General features: G+C 40.1%; 1 protein-coding gene across 2 annotated transcripts in view; it reads right to left on the bottom strand.

Annotated features, from left to right (window-relative positions):
* lsamp (limbic system associated membrane protein) overlaps positions 1-22,262 on the bottom strand; it is a 487,383-nt gene that overhangs the window by 368,535 nt on the left and 96,586 nt on the right. The gene's annotated exons all lie outside the window — the stretch shown is intronic.

The following is a 22,262-nucleotide window of genomic DNA, read 5'->3' as shown; positions in this document are numbered from 1 at the left end:
AAGGTAAAGGACTTTCTCTTCGACCTCATGTTCTAGACGAGTTTTGTGAAAGTTAAAATTTGTTTTTGACATTGTTTTGTCAATGTCCCCCCCCGCCCCAATTTTATTCTGTGTATGAATTTGCCCTGTCTACGTACCTGTCATGTGTTTGGTTTATGTCATGTCTTGTCCCCATAAACTGGGAAATAAAAAAATAAATAAATAAAAAATGTTTTTGACTTCGCTTCATATGACATCGTAATACAATGATCCTGGACAATTGGTTGTGTTGACTTACACTTCATCATACTTTGAATAATCTTGCATCAAACATGGATTTAGTAAGTTTAGCACATGTCAGCTGCAGGTATTTGATTAGGCAGACATTAGCAATGGTCCAGTTCACACATCTTTTCATGTACGCAGCATATTGTGCATTCAGAGCCGTCTGTAATGCTGTTTAAATAAAGAATGAAAAAAGGTCGTCATACATACAAAGTCAGCACAGGTTCTGTCTAGTCCTCTCTCCAAAAGGTCAGAGAGAAAATGATTAAACATCATACGTATTTCTTAGAATGCATGACTTTTTTCTTCAATTTCCTGCCTGTGTGTGTGTGCGTGTGTGGTGGTGGTGGTCTGTCATTCGGCTAAAACCGCGCTGATTTTTGTTTTTCATACATTATGCATTACAATCTGCTGAAGGTCACACTCCTCAGACTCTAAATGTTTGGACATAACGTACGGCGGGTGGATGCAGCGTGTGACAGACGGATGCTACCTATGACACTGTGCACGTAGCTCAACTCACACTGCTGTGTTTGTCTGGGTGTGTGTGAAAGACTTGGCAACACTTTCTAAATTGCTGGAAGAGTCTGACCTTTATTCAATGCATTTTGGCACATGGCCTTATTTATGACTGTTTACAGAATACTGGAACAACTGAGCTGTCTGTCAACTGCATTTATCAACTCCTAATTGATGATTCAGTTATCCTGAAAATGAATGCAACTACTGTGACTGTGACTATTTAAAAAAAACAAACAACAAAAAAACAATAATTAAATAAGATGTAAAGCATGTTAAATAACCTACAACTACAAAACATCCCCTTTTCAAAATGTTCCGTTAATTTTGAGAGCAGAGAGTCGCTTTTAATTTCCTAGATAAATTAATATTACTCCCTCTGGGTCTGACAGTGACCTCATTAATACCAGTTACTCTGAATGTTGGGCCACTACAAAATGTCTGGCTCTGTTTTTGTGTGTGTGTGTGTGTGTGTGTGTGTGTGTGTGTGTGTGTGTGTGTGTGTGTGTGTGTGTGTGTGTGTGTGTGTGTGTGACAGAAAACATGTTTCTCTGCTTTTTTGGTTGACTAGTGACAACAAAAATATTCACTAAGATATTGATTAAGGCCTTTGTGACTAAAACATGTATTTATTTATTTATTTGGATGAAACAAGTTAATAAATATATTCTATTTTTTGATTTTGATTTCGTTCTTTCTACCAAAGTGCACCTACAACCTTGTCTTTTTCTTTATCAACTGACCTTTTAGTTGTCTAAAAAACAAACAAATAAATCATAAGTACATTGACTTAATGTGCCTGCCAACGTAATGTGCAGCATTTGTTGTGCCGGTGAGCGTCCTCGGGAGCTCAGGACATTCTGCAGCCTCTCCGCGGCTTCTCCCGGGTGTTGAACCTCAGCAGGTAATGACAGGGCTTGCTGGGTGTTTCATTACACTGAACTTGTTTGGCCACGCCGGGCTTGGCTCTGCCTGATGCCGAGCCTGTTGTGCCATGCCTGACTGTGCATTCTGTTTACCTCAGTAGACCAGGCCTCCTCTGTTACATTCACACAAGGGTTTCGGTTGTTTGGCAGGTTTTTGATCATATTCAGGAACTCGATGTTAACAGTACATGAAACACAGAGCAAGCTGGTGGATGGTTTCCCTGAACACTTGGCTGTAAGTGAAGTGAAGGTTTTTGTTCTTTTGGTTTGTCTTTTGTTTTTTTTCAAGTTTAGGGATATATCACTTTGATTAATGGCTGCTTGGACAACTGTGCTGAATTTGGGTTATCCATCTGGTGACTGCTTTTATTTGTCTTTATTGATGAACACAGGTGTAATAGACAACTGTATTGCAGGGGAAAATCAATTAAATGAGGTAAAATAATTTAGAAACGGTTGCAACTTTCAAAATAATTCAATCAGAGCAGCCTATTGCCTCATAGCTGATCTTTTCCAATCTGTGCTGTATCGTAGGCAACTGGTCTTGTTTACTGACTAACTCTCAGTTAGAGTTGAAGAAGAAGAAGTCCAGTTGCCTACAATACAGCACTTAGAAATACCATGACCTGTATGACTGAGCACCTTCATCAACATGTGAGTAATGGACATTTTAAGTAACTGACAAAAACCACGTATATCCTCAACATCACACCTATACTTTTATCTCAGCATGTAGATTAACAAGTACTTAAAACATCAGCAAAATTGCAACATGTGCCACGAATGACCATTGCAAATGAAGCACTGTGGTGCTGTGTTCTTTGCTATGATAATTACAATGTCTGAATGAATTTGTTGAGAAAATACTGGGAGCCCATTATGTCCATGCAGAGCCACTGCGCACCGGAGCTGAACAGCAAAGTGCTCGTGCATATGGTGCGGCTGGAAATGCATACCAAATGAATAACAGGCATTTTAACTTAATGAATAGAAGTGAAATGAACCAGGCCTTACAGATAAGTATCTAGGTGATAGATGTTCCTTAGCTACATGGCTGACAACACAATTCTTTATACTGTGTTTGTGACTAACACCATTACCTCACTCCATTACCAACAAGACTTATTTTAGATTCAGTTTTTTCTTTTTTTTCTTTTTGATAAGGGCACTCGAGCTTCGGATTTTTTAACAAAGTCTAAGTGTGGGTAAATGCACTGTGTTGAAAAAAAAGTTTTAAAGAAGATCAAAGTAGACCTGTTCATCAAGCCCACGCAATACTGAGAGCGAGTTTGACTGGGAAAATTACTTTAGGCCAAAAATGCTCAGTATGAAGACAATTTAATATGGTGTCGGGCCGAGTAATATATCTCTAAATTGGTTTTGCATTTAAAGCGAAAGATACATGGATAAAGGAGAAGAGAAAAGGAGGAGAGGAGAGGTTAAAGAGGGGAGGCTCGGACTGTGACTGACTGATTAAAATGACATTCAAGGTGTCAGATGTGGTACTGGAGAGAGATTTCATATCCTCTCCTCTCACATACTGTTCCTAATGGACCTGATTTATAAGCCTAATATAGTCCACTGGACCTCTGAAATGGCATTTTAGAGGTCTCAGCTAAAGTACATATTAAGTAGAAGGAAGTGAGGGATGAGGCTGAGGGATTCTGTTACATCTGCGCCTAAGAGGTTGAATCTATTTTTGCCAATGCATTAAATAAAATTCCTTCATATGAATGCACGGGAGGATTGCCACTCAATATGCTATGATAAATATAACAAGGACATTTATTTCCCCATTGCAAATATCTACCCGCATGAGCCAAGAGACCAAGGTGTCCTCTCTCTACTTTACTGATATAATGTGCAGCATGTTAGTCTTGTAGAGCGTCGCTGTGAAAAATGCTGGCATGGTTAAAGCATATATTTAGTCATTATCAACTCAACCCCATGCTGATGGAAAAGTCGGGTGAGGTTTCGTGGCCCACAGAAACAATTTTTTGGAGCTTCACAGCAAAACAGCGTCGCAGCACGCTGATAATCTTAGTTAAAAAAAGGGTGTGAATGATGTCTTTTCAAATCAATCTCATGTTTTTCCAAGTTTTTTTCCCAAGTTGTTTAGAAGAACGTTGCAGCACAGTATTGCTGTGAAGCTCCAGAAATGTTTTGCGGACTACGAAACTTCACCTGACTTGCCGATGGCATGACGGCAGAGCAGACAATGACAGAATTTTCATTTTTGGGTAAGTGTATCCTTTGAAGTCAGACACAAGAATGTCATTGTAAATGCAATTTTAAGCCAATGGAGGGACACCTGCAATCACTATGTGTTTGATTGAACTTGAACTTTGAACAAACTATCACCGTACTCGCAGCAGTCAGGTTATACAGTACGTACAGTACATTCACTGGCTGACAAAGCACAGCTGCAATGCACCTGCAGGATGTTATCTGCCAGAGTGTATTCTCATCCACTCTCCTCTCATAGAAATGGAGTGGACACAACATTTCAAACACCTCTCTGTATAATGCCATATCATTGGACAGACAGTGACGGACAACAAGTAGAGCCTTTACTCAAGTACTGTTCTGAAGCACAGTTTGGAGGCACTTGTACTTTACTCAGCCCACTCACCGGAGTATAATGTTGGCGGTTACCACAGATATGTCCACATTCATACTTGTCATATGCTACTCGACACGTTGGTGTTTCTACAAAAAGTCATATCACATTCGAGGTGTTTATGACCTGACTGTCATATCAGGAGGTGGAGGCGGTGGTTGTGAAGTTACAGGCACAGAGGCTGCAAAGCCAGCGTCCGCAGTTCCAGACAGCATTTCAACATTTATAAGTGGCCACTGGATATTTTTTGACGAGGGACAGTGACGTCTCAACATTTATAAGCGTGACACCACTGGATATTTTTAAGGGGACTTCGGGGACAAGTTCCAAATTTCCAGTTTCCAAAATTTAAAAGAACGGTGGCAAAGATACCAAAAAAAAAAAAAAAAAAAAAGGATAGCATTGATTTTCTTCAATATGTGCCAGGGACACAAAAAAATGTTGACGGTTGGACAGGGTGGTGTGCCGAGAAGAGGGCGCGCACACACACGCACAAACAGGCAACACACACGTGGACACGCAGCGTGGTTAATCCAGAGCTGTGTGTCAGCTGGCATTTTCTATTCTAGAGGGAAATGGGCTGTGACAGACATTACTGCAGCACACACACTCTGAATGAGAAAGTAGATTACGCTTCTACGCTGGAAACACACTCAAGGTTACAGAGCGCTCTTAATGCAAGGAAGAAAAGAGGGACAAAGAGTAAAAGGATAGATAGATAGATAGATAGATAGATAGATAGATAGATAGAGTTGTCAAATTATGAGTGCCATTAAATGACAGATTGCTAATCAGTAGATTTCTCACTATTGCATAAGAAAAGTAGGAGGTGTCGGCAAAGGATGACTTCCTCGTCTTTCCTGTGTCAATGTTTCCATGGATATGACAGCACATTTATATGCATTCACACACACAAATGCCCTATGAGTGGATGGCAACCAATTACTACGAACCTAAATAAAGCTGTGTATAAGCATAATGTCACTCATAATGAGGGTCTCTTGGTACAATTACACAAATTGCTGCGGGAGAGCAACATGAGCGACAGTGACCGCACGGCCAATCTGTGTTTTTCTACTCTGGTGAATCAGGACAAAATGCTTCATTTTATGCTCAAAGCTGTACATCTGCAACATGTTTAAAAATTTTAATTACATCTCTCTGGCAGATGCCACCAAGGCAAGCAAGTCTCAATACTCCCGCTATATTTATATCCATCAGCAGAGCGCTTATCAGCAAATCTGCAAAACCGTAACGCTGCTCATTAAACCAGTGTTAAACATGAACACATGGAATCAGTGTCGAGCAGGTGTTTACGGTATTCCACCCCTGCGTCCAAACGCTAATACAATTCAGGGTTACTGATTTAAATGCTGCCAGTGAAGCACCTCTTGGTCATCCCCATTTTTAGCTGATTCTTAGCACGTCCCGACTTGGAAAATGAGCAATATCCTTTCACATATCCTGACCAAAGTGAGATGGTCCTCGCAGAGAGAAAAAAAAAATGATTTAAAGAAAAAAATGGGAAACAGGATGGATGATTGGACTTGGAGAGGGAGAAAACAGTTTCCGACAGCAGATTAAAAGAACAAGGACTCGGTTTGTTGACACTAACCTGAATTTCTACACTCTAAGCTCAGGGTCTGACAGCATTCAACACGTTCAAATAAAGGCTTTCTGATATAAAACAAACTGTTCTCAAAATGGTCTCCATCAATTTGAGGTGAAGTACCCCACTGAAGAACTGTCTGGCAAAGACAAGCGAGAACATCCATGAGATGAATGGCTCGCTGAACGATGAGTTGTTTTTGTTTTTTGCATTTGATGGCCGCCAAAGTGATGTTTAATTGGCCCTCTATTCAATCTCATTCATCCCCATACAAATGCCAGCAATCTTTGAAGAGACAGAAAGGACAAGCGCAGGCTGGAGGAGGGGAGCTGGAGGTGGGTAAGTGTGCTACACTTCAGGGAAAGGTGGAGAAAGATTTTCATTTTGGTTGTATAAGCAAGAGATGATGAGTGTTGGCCTGTTTAGTTGGGGTATTACCATCATTTGGTTTTATCAGTATTGAACAGCCTTTGTGGTTTGATTTTAAACTACTTCAAATTGTGTTTCACTAAAGGGATCGCTGACGACAATGAGATTTTAACAATATCGAGTGCAAAAATCTAATCAGGAAAAGCCACTTCTTTTCCCCAAACCACGGTGATCATTTTATTTCAAAGTCTCCCATTTTCTTTCTCTCTCTCTCCACAGCACTTCAGATGACACACCTAGCTTACTCGGTAGCCTATAGCTACAGATAATCATCCTGTTTGCACAAGGATGATCGACTGGTCCCGGAGGTGACTCCAACAGTGTCAGAGATGTTGGGTTTCTGTTCTTTTTCAGAGATCCTTTATCTATACAGTATGTTCGGGAAGGGTTTTTTTTTTGTTCAGGACAGTTCTGAGATACCATTTTTGTAAAGGACTGAATTTCTATATTTTGTATTTATTCTTGAACTTACCTAACCCCTCACCTGCAAAATGCAACCAGGATAAAGTCAAGTCACCTCTTTCTTTTAAAAAAAGAATCCAGACATGATGGTCCAATGGCAAAGCCATCAATGCCAGAAAAAGTAAAGTGAAAGTAAATCAATGTTATGTAATTAATTCATTGTTTAAATCATTAATCATCAATGTAAATTCTTAATTATAATTTCCTGTTTTCTTTTATTTAACTGAAAAAATTGCAAGAGTTGAGTTTTTCCTTGTTCTAGTAGTCTGAATCAGGAGCTTTTATGCCTCATTCCAACATGCTACTCCAACAGCTAACCTTGCAGTCACACCAGATACATAGCCGAAAACAGCTACCTTGGCTTGTCTACAATTAATGTATAGCTGCTTTTAAGCTGGGTGAAACTTTCGATGATAGTGACTTGACATTGTTTTCAGCCGTTCATTATTGTCAAGTGTGAGATGCCGTAGTCCCTGATGTCTCCTACTCGGAATTACAATTCAAAGACCGACGTGAGCGTTTTTTGGTTTTTGTCCCACTCGGCTGTGAATAATAACTGTCAGAGCAAAGGCGACGTGTTCGTGGCATATATCCAGCATCCTCTTTATTGACTTTAATAGCAGCGACTCCAGTGTTGTAATTAACAGATACTGTATGCAGCTGCAGAGGCATAACTAATGTGATTAATTATGGCTGCATTTCATTTAGGTATTCCAGTTCAAGGGATCTGGTAAGTTTGCACGCTGGTACCATTAATGAGTATTTATTGCACCCATGCAGTAATGTAAAATATTATAGTGTATGTAATATGTTTGCTTCTATTCCTGCGACTGACATACAACAAAGAGAGCACTGCTAAGAAATACCAGCATTTCAAAACTTGTCTAGAAACCGGAAACTGTCAGCTTTTCTACAGAATATGTTTCCATGTCTCACTTAGATCTTTGCTGTCTTCACTGCCTAGGCCTACTTGTTATTCAACACGTGTTGCATTAAGTCACTGACAATAACACAGTAACCCATCATGCAGCTGGGCACCTAGCCGTTTGAGCCTCCTGATTAGAGGAACTATCTGATTGCAGACGATCTGTTGGTTTAACCGCGGGAGCAATTAAGCGCACAATCTAATAACCGGGTGTGTGTCAAAGAGCTTTGGGAGTAGGCAACAAATGCTGCTACTGCTTGCAAAGATGATTGAGTCACCATGGATACTGGTCTCAAAGTCACTGTTTGGTTAATACTGCATCACTTGGCAATTTCACACTACACAGCTCTCTGTTTGTAAATCCTGGTTTAGGAGTGTGCAACAGTCACTCATTCTCCCTCCATAGGTTACACAGCCTCACATCCAAATCCAGGCTGCAGAACAAATGTGGTTTGCTTGTGTTTTTTTGTTTTTTTTTACAATAACTGTGTCAGATTCACTGGTTTTCTACTGATGTTGTTTTTTGACATCTGATGTCTCACCAGTGATTCCAGGCTTCAGATACCAGGCTCTGGTTTGATTCTGTTCCATGAATCAGTTAACAAACATTTAGAGAGTTGACTGATGTTGATGGAGGTGGATTATCAGGCAGAGGAGGACAGCTGGCAACACCAAGCGAGGACAAACTCGTGTAAAACATGGACTAAAAATAACCAAATATGCAACATGCACCTGACATTTTCATTTCTTTCTATCAAAATAATACAGAGGGCATGCACACCTGCCTTAAAAGACCTTCAAAGATACAAGATTGCGTGAGACTCGACATCTGCAAGATATCAACGCACTTTTATCCTAATGTTATCAGCTGTATGCAGCACACTTGCACGCACTGTGGAAAAGACCGTTTGCTCAAAGGACCCTTTGGCTTGTGAAACACAGGCGTTAACCACTAACATTAATAATGTCTACTTTAGGTCTGCCCATCCAGGGGGCCTGATACTGTTAACAGTGGCTCATGGGGACATTTAAATGGAAAAGGCACCATTAATGGAATGGAATACAAAGGAGCTTTTTTCTTTTCTTATTAATATCGGTCAAAAGGTATGTTAAGAAACTGGCAAACTGCACTATGGTAAGACGCAAAAAGCCTGAACAGTGGAGGCAAATGTGGATATACAAAGACGTGCAACCGTGGCTAATATTCATGAAAACAGTCTATGACGGAGCAGGGCCATGAGAAAGACATTGAGCTGACACTATCATAAATCATGAAATCCAATGCACTGCTGAGCAAAACAATACACACACACACACACTGACACACGCAGTATATAAAGACATAGAAAGCCAGGGAGGAGCGTTAATAAATCATGAGCAAAATCACAGTCGCTGGATTCACTGAGTCACCAGTTTATTGGATGCAATTCAATAAAACAGGACTGCGTTAAATCCAATGACTGTGGAGCTGATGATATAATGTTCAGTTTTGCCGACACTGTGTTGACGAGGTGTTGATTTAAATCTTTAGTGGATTTAGTACTGCTGCAGTAAGTTCTGGCGTTATATTCTCATTCTATTAAGACATATATTTTTATGGTATAATTGTATTAGTATAGCCCAGATGTACAGATAGTAAAAGGCTGGACAAGAAATGCATTCAGCTCTGTATAATTTAGTAAGGAGGCTCCGACGCTACATTTCGAATCACATATAGTACCGCACATACAGTGTTTATACAATTATATATGAGAGTGAGTTTTATCTGATTTACTCTTCAGAAACCCCGTGGGAAATAAAGAGCATGCTATCCAGGTGTATATTAGTTTATAAGAGAGGACAGAGCCCAAGTGGAACAAGGGGAAGTCACACAATAACACAATACACGTCGACACCTTTTCATGACATATTTCCTGGAATGTATTCAGTGTCACAGGAATACAGTCTGCTTTAGTTGTTAATATCCACTGCAAACAGGCATGAGTCAATGCTGACATTTGTTGTCTCTCCAAAATTATGTTGCATAAAACATTCTCATAAGCCCGGGACGGATTACGCGACCTCCCTACGTCCGTGTTTCCCGTGGCGCTATCGCGCAGGGGATAAGCAAGTTTACTGGATTGACTTCAAGGCATCAGCATAACATCAAACCTTCAGAGGCAAAGTGTCTGTTCTTCAGCAGTCACATTAAATGTATACATTCATACATACGAATGCTTTGTGGTTTTACTTTATAACAACCTTTTGTTGCTTATTTTAAACATCAGTATAGCTCATTTCACGGCTGTTGACTGCTATCACATCTACATGTCTGGCTCTACTTGGTTTGACTCGGCACGGCTGACAGGCGTGGCCGGGATTTGCATTAGACCCACCACAAGTGGGCTACTTGCTTGAAGGTGTGTCTTAAACCAAGTACTATCGAAGAATCACCAGTAATAACAAAGCTAACTTCTCCACAATGATAGCCCCCTGTTATTTAGTCATTTAAAAGCGTTTATTATGAAGTGGCATTACAGGAAACATTGTGTTTTCACCAGTGGTAACTAAAAGTGACTCCTGAAACAGCTGAAAGCGAAAGTGCAAACAGTGCTAGCGGAAAAACGGCAAGACAACTTCCTGGAAATATAAATATTACAAACTGCAATTGCTACAAATTACAGGAGGTCTCCAAGTAATGCTAGCCCCTGATATATATGTTAAATCTCAAATCTTATACTTGAGATACACTTGGGACTATTTTTGTGTAGGTATTTTATGTATCATCTCAAATAAACTATTCAAAAGAGGATATACTCCTTTGTTACTTTGTACAAAATACCATATCACGATCAAGGACACTGAGGTTATAATTTCCCAATTGAAAATTCTCCTCACATCACCCATATGTCATTTCAAATTATACAAACTTTCATTTGTGGGTGTCCAAAATGCTATGTTTGTATAATTACACAGCACTCAAACATAAATAAGGGTGCAAGTGTTACAGCTTGTGTGTCTGTCGCTTTGCATGTAAACTGCTGCTAAAGTCAGAGCCCATGAGGGAAAACAGGCATCATTAAGCTGCTTGACAGCATCCATCTGGGATGATGGGACACCATGACATGATGGGAAAAGTGCTCAAAACAAGACATCTGCTCCTTGACACACAACACAGTGATGTGCCGTATCTATATACTGTTGTATCCAGACCTCAGAATCATTCCCCTCAAAGGAAAAATAAAGAGACACACACCACAAAGAAACAGGGAGCACACAAATGTGCACATTCAGAAAAAAAATTAAATCCTTCCCTCATTTCGCTGACAGCCAGCCTGACAGCTTTTACTTTAACATTTGCTCTCTCCCTCTACGAGAGAGACTGAATTAATAGCCAGCCGTGTGTCCCAGCGGAGGTCCTCTAACCCAGGAACAGACAGACTCGCTCCACTGACTCTGGTCCACTGAGCTCTGAGCAAATCTCTGGCTCTTTTGCCCAACAGAGAGATAGAGGTCAGCAGCCATAGACCTTACCTGGATCAAAGCTGGAGTTTAATCATGTTGTCTTTGTCTGTGCTTTAGTGATGGCTCTTCCACTGCAGTTTTTTTCTTTCTTTTTTGCCTCTCCAAATACCTTCCTTTATCCTCTAAAGCTGATTTTGGGTGCAATTGAAATCCACCACGACCAGCAGCTGAGCGACAATGTTTTAAAAGGTAAAACGCTATCAGACTCATCATCTAGAATCACAACTACCAGAGTGGACGTGGGAATCCATACAGGTGGACAGAAGTCCATTAGCTTGCTTTACTTTCCCCCTGGTGCTAAAACATGGAGGTGGCCTGACTGTGAGATAATCAGCAGAATAAATTCAGGATGTTTTTCATAACAGCATAGGAGAGGGTGTAGGCCTCCCTCAGACTTCAGATGTTATTCCACCATACCATTCTATTTGGAATCAATACCAGTTTATCAATTCTGACAGTGACAGCATGTGAGCATGGCTAGAAGCATAACTCATATAGAAATGCCTGTCTGTCTGTTGGTCCCCTACTTTGGTCCAGGCTCAAATATCTCAACAACTACTGAATGGACTGACAGACAACAAGGCTGCCGAGCCAGTGGCCGCTGTGTCTCAACATTTGCAAGTGTGAAACCACTGGGAATCTTTGAATGGACCATTGCGTGTCTACAGTGGTAAGCATGGTACCAATGGATATTTTTAAGGAGACCCTACAGGACAGAAGATTGATATGTTTAACAGGAAGTTGCGACATCTCCAACTATGTTTGTGGCGACGAAACATGATCTTTTCCTAAACCTTACCAAGGGGGTTTTGTGCCTAGACCTAACCTGAGCATAAGCACGGTGTTGTCACAACATTAAATATAAACTTGAACCTAAAGAAAGGTTTGACATTTGCATAAACATGCATGCCAACATTTATTTCAGCGATAGGGTTGTTTCAGGAACAACTATAATAACTTCAGTGGTCCCCTGATTTATCCTCTATCAGAGTAAGCCTTCAATTTGTCAAATACTTTGTTTTATGACCAAATACCCGATAAAAGTAATGACATCCCAGTCTGAATTTTGTGTTTCGTTCTTAACAGCATATGTTAGCATCCTCATCATGCACATGTTAAACTGTCATTAGGGTTTTGCTAGAAGCACCACGGTCCTTCAATATATCCTCACAGAGCCACTAGCATGGCTATAGACTCTAAGTGTTGTTAATTTGCCTCATTGAAGCACTATCAATTCAAGTACATGTGCATATTATGTATATAGCTGTTAAGTATTAAAGGACGTAGAAGAGGAAAAATTAGATAAGGACTGACACTTCATGTGGTATGCACTATCACAACTACACATACATAAAATTAGTACTGTATAGAACAATCTCACATGTAGCCAGGAATACTAATTGAGTAGACAATTCGACTCAGAATCAGAGTTATTGGAGGTGACTACAGACACTGTTTGCTACTAACTGGAGAGGTGGAGCAGAGTGTCCAAGTACAACAAGAACACAACAGTAATAAATCAAATTCTCTCTGCAGAGCCACAAATAATCAGCTGTGGGTCCAGTGCGATGGCAACCACGGGGAACGAGTCATTAGAAAGAGCCGTAAAAAGAACTTTATTCAGGACAGAGACTAACATCGAGGGGAACGGGAGCTCTAAAAGTCATTAGCATCAGAGTGCAACTGGCACACATTGTCTGTGAATTTACTTGAAATAATACATTTTGGCTGATCACTGCATCAAGAGGGAAGGCTATTCTGTAGCAATGTACAGTATATATATAATTTTAGCAATATAACTATAGCCAATCTTCCCCAATCTATGTTAATACTTTGTGGAGAGTTAAGTGGCTACTGTATCCTTTATGGCATTAAAACAAAAGAAACTGCAATTTCTCAGCAAGGCACTGCATTTATATTCCCATTGTGCAACATGTAATTAAACTGCTAAAACAAAAGCTCAACACTTACGTCACAGCTCAGTAATAACATACAGATATGCATCTGTTACCCTGAAGATTGGGTCATGAACCCATTACCTGAGTCCTAATTGAGAGTGGAGAAGAAAAGGCTGTACATCAGTGCTTCAGCCAAGTGAAGAGAGGAAGACAGAGAGGGTGAGGGGTAGCTTTTCTTCACCACTACAAAGGATCGTGTTGTTGCATTGCATCATGACCAATGCCGCGAAGAATGCTGTTTTTCTATTACGATTGCTGAATGTTTCTGATGTTCTGTATAATATTGTAACTGCAATACCATGTTACAGTGACTGTGAGTATCTGGTTTAAGACAAGTGAAAAAAAACACTCCATGTGCAGCGAGGTTTTCATAACCTATTGGACGCACCATATTTGTCAGGGTTTGAAAGATGATATCAATTCCAAATCTCAATATCAAAAAGCCCGTAAGCCAGCACGCACTGACTGATAAATACCATCTAGCATGCACAGTGACACACAATGTTAGAGCCGGAGTGACTGATTGCACTTATGCAAACAGCCATGGCTCTATGACAAGGTCAATGAGGACACATCTCCCTCCATCTCCAGAGGGCAGAGACACGCTGTGAGCTGTGAGTGTTTCCATCTGTCACTTTGTCACTTTGCTCCTTATTTGTCATCTGCTGCTTTCCAACTTGGCATTGTTTGGTGTTTACGCTCTCTACCTGCTAGCTCTGTCTCTCCTTCACTCAGGTGTTAGGATGAAAGTCATCCGTTGTCTTAAGACTTTTGATCAGGTATGGAATTTCTTTCACGCCAGATTTCTGAGGAATTTAGTGACACAACAAATCTGTGGATACGACTTCATTTGCTTTTTTTTACTAAATTCATGTCTGTTTGTTTGTTTTCTTTTTAAATCATGTAAACAACGTCCAGACTGATATTTGTTTTTCTCGATGGGATTAATCGCTCTGTTTTTTATTGCGTAGCCACAGGGACTCAATCAAACTGGTGTTGGTTCATTCATTTTAAGAGTGGATTTTAACAATTTTTTCAAATAAACTCTTCCAATTTATTCACATTGGGTCTTAATTAAAGTAAAATACAGGCTAATAAAACTTCGGGAGGGAGCTTTGTACTGTAAATTAGACAAGAGAGACTAATGATGGATTAAAAGGGGACATCAGTGTTTGAAATGGAATTTTCGCAGATGAGAAAACAACAACACAGAGTTATAATTTCCTTTCCTTTGCTTTGCTGTTGCGTGATTGATGTTTGACTGGGTTGTAATTAGAAAGAAAGAAATGTCCACGACCCATCCTAATACTACTATTAGTGGCATGGCTGTTGCCGTGATGTCTTTGTTTGACCGATCAGCAAAGGTCAGCCCTGAAACACTTGCCATGATAGTTCCTGAACCATCAGACAGTACTACCCCTGGAGCAAGGACTTTTTTTTCCAAGTATCATCCTTGAACTAGCCCCTGATATCTAGGGTCATAACATATTTAAATAAGCACCTGTTTTAAGGTGCTTATTTCCACATTTGTACACTGGGAAAGTTGCCTCAAGCTTTATGTAAATATCGCACGACTCTAAATTATTTTTAATTGGTGGCATACACACTTTGTGTTCAAAGTTGCAACTAAAGACTGCGTGTTGCTTACAAATTTCAAGTTGTTGCAAAAACTAAAAAGCCCGTTACAAAGATGCCTCCGAAACTCCATTGAAGAGAAACTTATTTTTTCTTCTGAAGTGATTTATTTTTGGAGCAAGATTAATTCAATACAACTTCACATCAAACACAGAGCAGGCCATCTTACCACACTAAATTTGTAGCTCTCTATGTTTGCGTGAATGTGCCTCCTCTAAATGAAAGAGATTTCTGATCTGAACTCATCTTTGATGGAATACGAGCTCTACAGAGCCCACGGCCTCCCGAGCCGAGCTACGACTGACACATTTTCTGCCTCTGGGAGCTCATTTGGCACCGTGGTACATGCATGTCCCAATGGTGTAATGTTCCCATGGGCATCCTGTCTGTGGTACGTGTGCTTGTGGGTGTGAGTGAGAAAACGAATGAGAGACTTAAAAGACGAAATAATCCTATTTGAATTTGAAGGCCATAGTTAAGAACTCCGATGTTTCCTTAAACACAAGCTGCGTAAATCTCTGCTGCCGTAAATAAATAGGCGAGGATGGATTCATTGCTAAATTAAGGACCGGAGGATTAAGAAAGGCGTTCAAATATAACTACAAACAATACAAAGACGGTCAGAGATGTTACGTAACCTTACAAGAACTACCAACAAAATCCGGAAAAAGGATTAAAATAATTCATGTGAATCTTTGTTGCGACATGCAGTCATGTACCACAAACATCAAATAACTGAAACACAAAGTCTCGCTGCCAATTAGCGTATTTAGAGAGAACAAGCTGTTGATCAAGGAGCATGGAGGAGACACATTAATTCACTCAGCTAATCTCTAATTCTCATTTTAGATCCAGAAGTCTGACAGTCCCGGTGTCACAGCCACAAAATCACCGTCGTTTCTCAGCCCAGACATCACAATAAATTATTCAGCATCCGGCCATGAGCTCATAGAAAAACACCCTGTGGAAACTTTGAAATGATTTTTTTTTTTGTGTGTGTGTGTGTGTGTGAGATAAGAAGAAAAGAAAGACAGCAGACTTGGTAGATTAGGGTCTGTGATCATCTAATATAAACTCACAAGAGGATTTTTTTCTTCTTTGGTGAAATAAGTAAATCAATCACTCTCTATCTCTCTCCCAGAGCCGAGCAGAGTGTTGCTCATTAATCGGTGCCGCCTTAGATCTAAAAGATTGTTCTAAGAAGTTATTGGTAAAGTCACGATGGACGCCATAAAGACATCAAAGGCCCAATCATTCATTTCTTAAATATATAAATAACTTTTGAAGACTTTCCCTTAGATGAAAAACATGCACCCTAAGCGTGTGTGGGCTGGCAGTTATTAAAAATAAGAGCACGTCGTCTTCCTACATTTACAAAAAACTATAAGTGCAAACAACCCTGACCAGCGTCACAAAAACAGACTGCACGATCAACAATGAACGCTTTAATGCATCGTGTTCTGCTCAGATCATTTGCAGCGAGGAGCTAATTTTGTTCCCCCCAGCTAACTGCTGTTACTCATCACTTCCTGCAAGTGCTTAACCACAAATGAGAAAAGGAAGACTGGAGTTAAAACGTATTAACAACAAGCTGGAGTAGAAAAAGCTCACCAAACCAACAACAAAAAGACACTGCTCAGGAGCTGGTGGGTCGCTTTTTGTTTATCACAGTAGAGAAGGGAAAAAGATTCACGCACAAGCGACTTGGTCAGGTAAAAACATGTTTGTGAGGCAGTGAGAAGTTCAATGAGGATTTTTTTTTTTATCCTCACATTCTGCCCTTTACTCTTCTACAAGTGGGTTTCTGCTTCTTCCTAATGTTCTCATTTTCTCCACCAATTCCAGTTTCCCATTTGTTAAGGTCCTCATACAATATCTGACCAATTACCTTGCTGCCTGCCTACTTCAAGCACATTAGTCCTGCTGATTTTAAAACGCTATCGTAACTCACTAATGCCCTCTCTTTCAGATCTATTTTATATTTTTTATAAAGGACCACACTGAGAAGGGAACTGATTTCCAGCCACCCTTGTATTATTACAATGTCAGTAGTATATGAAAATGAACAATGTTAAACTTGTTCCCAGAGGCCCCCACTCTTTGTTCAACGAAAATCCCTTGGGCTGTTGGATCAATTACAGATTGTAATACATTTTTGTTTTGGCTGCATGACAACCCAGTTGCGAGAATAAATGTGCATTTCTGCAAAACCACAGAGAAGTAAAAAGTGGACCTTTCAAACTGTGGATAAGTTGAATTTTCCATTTCTCTTTTGTCACAACGCTGTGCTTAAGCTCTGCTTAGATTTATGCAGACAAAGCACTTGGTTAGGGTTAGGAAAACATCATGGTTTGCACCAATACAGGTATTTATAAGCCAAACCATGGATGGAGATGGTCCCTCCTTCCATGAAAAATAGTAAATTTTTGTTGCCACAAGAACTGATGGAAATGCCCACAGCTCCACCCAATTTCAAAACACAAAAACAGATGGGAATGTCTCTGTAGCTCCTTAAAAAAACACTAGTTTTTTCCGCCACAAACACAGTGTCTCCAGGTGTCCTTTAAAATACCCACTGGTGTGACTTGAACTCCGATTACCCATACCCACGTCTTGTTGGGTTATAATAATGCCACTACCTTCTGCTGCGACAGGTGGCTAAAGAGCATATAATGCAAATGTGATATGCCACGTTTGGTACACAAAATTGGACATTACTTTAGATTGCAGAAATGTTACGACTAATATAATATCCTGGCAACTGGGCTGTGCAAGCGTATAGTCAACTCAAGAGAGAGAGCTGCACCAATTTCAAAAATATTTGCGTTTTTCTACAGCATAGACGGCCCCATTTTACTCTACGCAAGTACCATCTATCCAGCTGTGAAACACTTCTTTAATGAAGATATAGTCTAATCACCAAGTGTTTCTCTGTTACGAACCACAATAAATATGGTTATACACATCAAACTGATCTCTCCTTGAAATGGTGCTGATGTTTACCGTAACCTGTGTATAGCAGACAGCGAGTGCAGCAGTGACTAATCATAGCAGCCTACAGAATATTATGAGCGAATATTACAGACTACAGTAGATGATGATCATGATGGTTAACAGACTACTCATTTTGCACAAGTTTGTCTTCCTTACATTATTTATCTGGATTCTATTTAAGTCATTTTCGGTATAAAATAAAAACCCAGCAATTCTTTTAGATTAAGGTATTGATTACAGGTTGCACTTGTGTTTTACCCACCATGGAGAGAGGAAGAATGTCTGTTAATGACTCGTATTTTGTTAATGACTAAGAGAAAATTGGTGAAATGCCATAGATTCTCACATGTACGTCACATTAGAATGATTCAGTTTATACGACTGGTTCTTGCACAAGGCCAGAAGAGCAGTGAGGAAGCATTATCGGTCTTGGCGATGGAAAGAAAAAGGCTTGTACACTCCTACAAAATAACTTGTAACTTTGTTGTTGTCTGATGTCCATTGGGTCATTGGGTCAATGTGACACTGATGTGAATATTAAATCAACCCTTTTGACCGACAAAAACATCAAAATTGCACGTGTCTGCGAAACCCTGGATGACTTTTGAGGACCATGATTGTCATGTCCATTGACAACATTTTGAAAAACTCTTGCTTTCTGCAACATCACCGACAACGGTTAGAGTTGCACACAATATCAAACTTGAAAAATAACATTAAAAAAAGGACAAATAATAATCAAAGGGAACATTTTCATAAAAGGGGGACTATGGTCAGGGTAAGGTCCAGTCTCCTGCATTCAGTCTGCTACATTACCATCCACCATACAGACCTCCACAACCGAACTCGGCTTTGCAACAGCACATCAAGGATACACAAAAACTGGAAGTAAATCATGAGGTGCAGAGATGTTAAGTATGGCTGCTTTAGACCCTGTGTGCCAAATTATGGTGCAGTCTTTTTGTCTACATTTGAATTAAAGATTGCACCTTTAAAAGCATCAGTATCAGTATGAGATGGGAAATGCAGATAGAGTGGAGGATGAAGCAGATTTAGCCATAACGATGTAACTATAGATATGATAATGCACCATGCTTGAGCTGTTACAGTGCGATCTCTGCCTGGATCCTTCATCCTAACAAGCCTTCAAGCCTAACGAGTCGCGACAGAGTCTGACTCTGGCTTCTGTCTGCCTCTCATTGTGCCTGTCCCTCTGAGCTTCTGTTTATGCACACGGAGGTCTGAGCTCTATATATATCTGCATAATGTACTGTCTATTATCTGTCCTCTACCCTTATCACCTATGTTAGTTATTTATCACCAGCCACTAAGACACATAAACATGGCGAACACATCATGACATTGACTAAAAGTATCCATCATGTCATAAAAAACAATGTAGCATTAAAAGCCATGCTCGAATGGCTTTCTCTAGCATGGCACCATGCTGTAAATAACTATTTGTGTGTGCATGTTTGCGCGCGTGTGCCTTAAGATATGGCGGCTTACATTAGCAGGCTACTACTCTAATCTGTGTGCACAAACTGCCTTGTACGGCTTTGTGCATCTCATTCATCCAATCAGCTTAAAACATCCACAGTCTCATAGTAAACAGCGATAAACAAAATGCATCACACCAGCAGCTCCACACAGACCTGAAGGCATCTGGAGCACATACATAATTACATTCATCAAAAGGCGAATACGGATATTTATTGTTTCATTCTTTAGCATGGCTGTGGGCTGTACAAATCTAACAAAAGATGTGTCCTACTTTACTGAAACAAAGCCATCAAACCATTAGTGCTTTGGGACTGTGATTATAAAATATCTTACACGATCGTGTTTTTGAGGGAAAAATACTAGCTTACCGAAATTGCCTTTCTGATGACTATTTTGTCTGTAATCGTGTCCCGTTAAGGACTCTTTATCTCTACTAACAGTCTTCAAAAAGCTTTTCAAAAGAGGTAATCGATCATATAAATCTTATTTATAAACTTTGTATATTCAAAAAGTAAAAACAAAGGAACAAAAAGCTTTTTTTACTCTTTGAATATATAAAGTCTGCACATGCTTGTCCACCTGACCCTTCTCCATTTCTACTGTTAACTATATTTTTATGACTGGTCCTTTTTTTCTCTCTCTGGGAAACCATTGTGAAGGAATTCTTGAGAACTGACATTATTGAAACTAGATCAAAGACAATAGGCAATGAGAATACTTGGTAGTGCCAGACCAATTCTGAAGAAGAAACTTGGGCTGAGCTCACACACACGAGTATCTGAGTATCTGAGTATCTGAGTGATTTAACTGCAATTTGCCCCTTCCGACCATCGTAGGGGAAATCTGGGTGGAAAGCTTGGTCATTTCTGGTCAGTCCGAATCATCTATTAATGGGAGGGGGTTACAGATCCAGTCTTAAACCTCCCGAAATGCTCCAGACTCATCAGGGGCGCCCTTATAAATACCACTGTGATTGTCTTTGCGTCAGAGCTTTAACAATAGCCAATGATAGAGATATCCGGGAGCCCAACCTTACAAAGTGTCCAAATAGGTTGGGTACTGGAAACTCAATAAGAATTTGAACTTACCTTCTGTAAGTTATCCCAAGTCACATTGTGAGGTCCTGTAATGTTGTGTCACATGTACTACAATCTAACCAGAGACAGTATGTCTATCTGTAAGAGTCGAAAGCTGAATATGCCACATCTGTTAGCCTTGGTTGCCCTGGGGACGGATGCAACGCTATCAGACAGGTGCACTTACCAGTCAGGAAACACAGAGGTAAAAGTCTTCCAAAAGAGACATTTTACCTTAAGCCTAAAGAAGGAAAATTCAGTATCCTACTGTAGTTACAGGGAGATCAGCGTCACCTCATCTGCACAGTGGTGAAGCAGGTGAGGCCAGGTGTTTGATGCAGGTCCATATTTTTCAAAGGATTATCTGTGGTGGATTGCTGGATTCAGTAACATTTTATTATCTCTAAATGAAGGAAATTGAGCATGTAAGTAGGACACCTTTTCCAATCATTGTACGTAGCGTTGATGTAAATACCTCATGGTTCTCACTTAGATTGATACAACAGATCCCATCCGAATGTCACCATAGCCCGTGTCTCTGTTACATAACATAATTTATCCCAACTGAACTGATTAAACTTTGACAGAGTACACACTGTAGAAATCTGATAAGTATGGAAATGGAAACCTCACCCTCACACCAGCCTGCAAGTCAAATCCTTAAATTAAGCGTTTGAGAGGACAGGCCCAGGATAAATCTGAAGTCATCATCAGCACATCATTATCCCGCGGTGAAACATCTGGGATCTCAAACTGCTAGAGATGACATTCAATTAATATTTGAGATTAAAGTGCCGGTTACTAATGGTACTCTTTATGTCACCACACAGGGTAACTTTACACTTAATCTATATTGCTGAGTTTTTACAATTACATGAACAGTCACCCTCTTACACTATCCACTGAGCTGGCTCTCATTTTATAGTCTTTAATGAGACATAATTGATTTTCACTTTTAGATCCCCCAAAACTCAAGTGCAGTTACTGGTTTGTATAGATGTTAAAGCACGTTAAAACGTTATTAATTACAGTTCTATGATTCTTGAGCACTGTTACACTGTAGATGTAGATGCAAATCATGCAGAGACGGGGTCCTTCCGTAATCACCTGGAGGTACTTTTTTTTTCAATACCAGGATCTAGCCTCCTGCATACAGGATCTAATTTGTAAGTCATTGCAAGAATCCGAAGGTAGCTCCAAAAACATAGGGGGCGGCATATTGCCGAATTAACCCACAACTGCTGCTTTTTGCTAGCAATCCTTGCTTGTAGCTTATTAGCTCATTGCTCAGTTAGCCGTGGAGCCAGTCACGCTAGAGTTTTCCTGGACCAAGATCTTAGATCACTGAAGGAGTTACCAAGGTCGACAGCTCAACCAGGTTTGGCGGCCAAACTGGGACAGTACACAGCCTCCAAGACCGATGAGGTCAGTTAGACATCAGGGGTTACAGTACGAAGGTGATTCAACGTTGCTCTGACCAAGACTATGAGTCCGGGGATGAGAAGACATGTCAGGTGCCAACAGAAGCGGCATCAGCCGTGGGCGAAAATGGTGATTGTGTTAAGACAAACCGAGACTGTTGTGGTGAGTTTTATTTTGTTTAAATGACATGTTTTATGATGAGTTGAGAGGGCAATTATGCTCGTCTTAGTTTGGTAAAAGAGAATAACATTAATTCAGACGGTGCATGGTTGTGTTTTTCTGCTTTGGTAATGAACGTATATGTAAGAGTATTTCCTTTCTTGACACTTTTTGAGTTTATTTACTTTATATACTGTATATAAAACACTAAAAGCTAAAAGAGCTAGTGAAACGTAGCAGATGCCACAGTCAGTTCA

The sequence above is a fragment of the Pagrus pagrus genome, assembly GCF_965226575.1.
Source record: "Pagrus pagrus genome assembly, chromosome: 4".
NCBI classification, from domain to species: domain Eukaryota; kingdom Metazoa; phylum Chordata; class Actinopteri; order Spariformes; family Sparidae; genus Pagrus; species Pagrus pagrus.
This window is presented reverse-complemented; position numbering and strand designations above follow the sequence as displayed.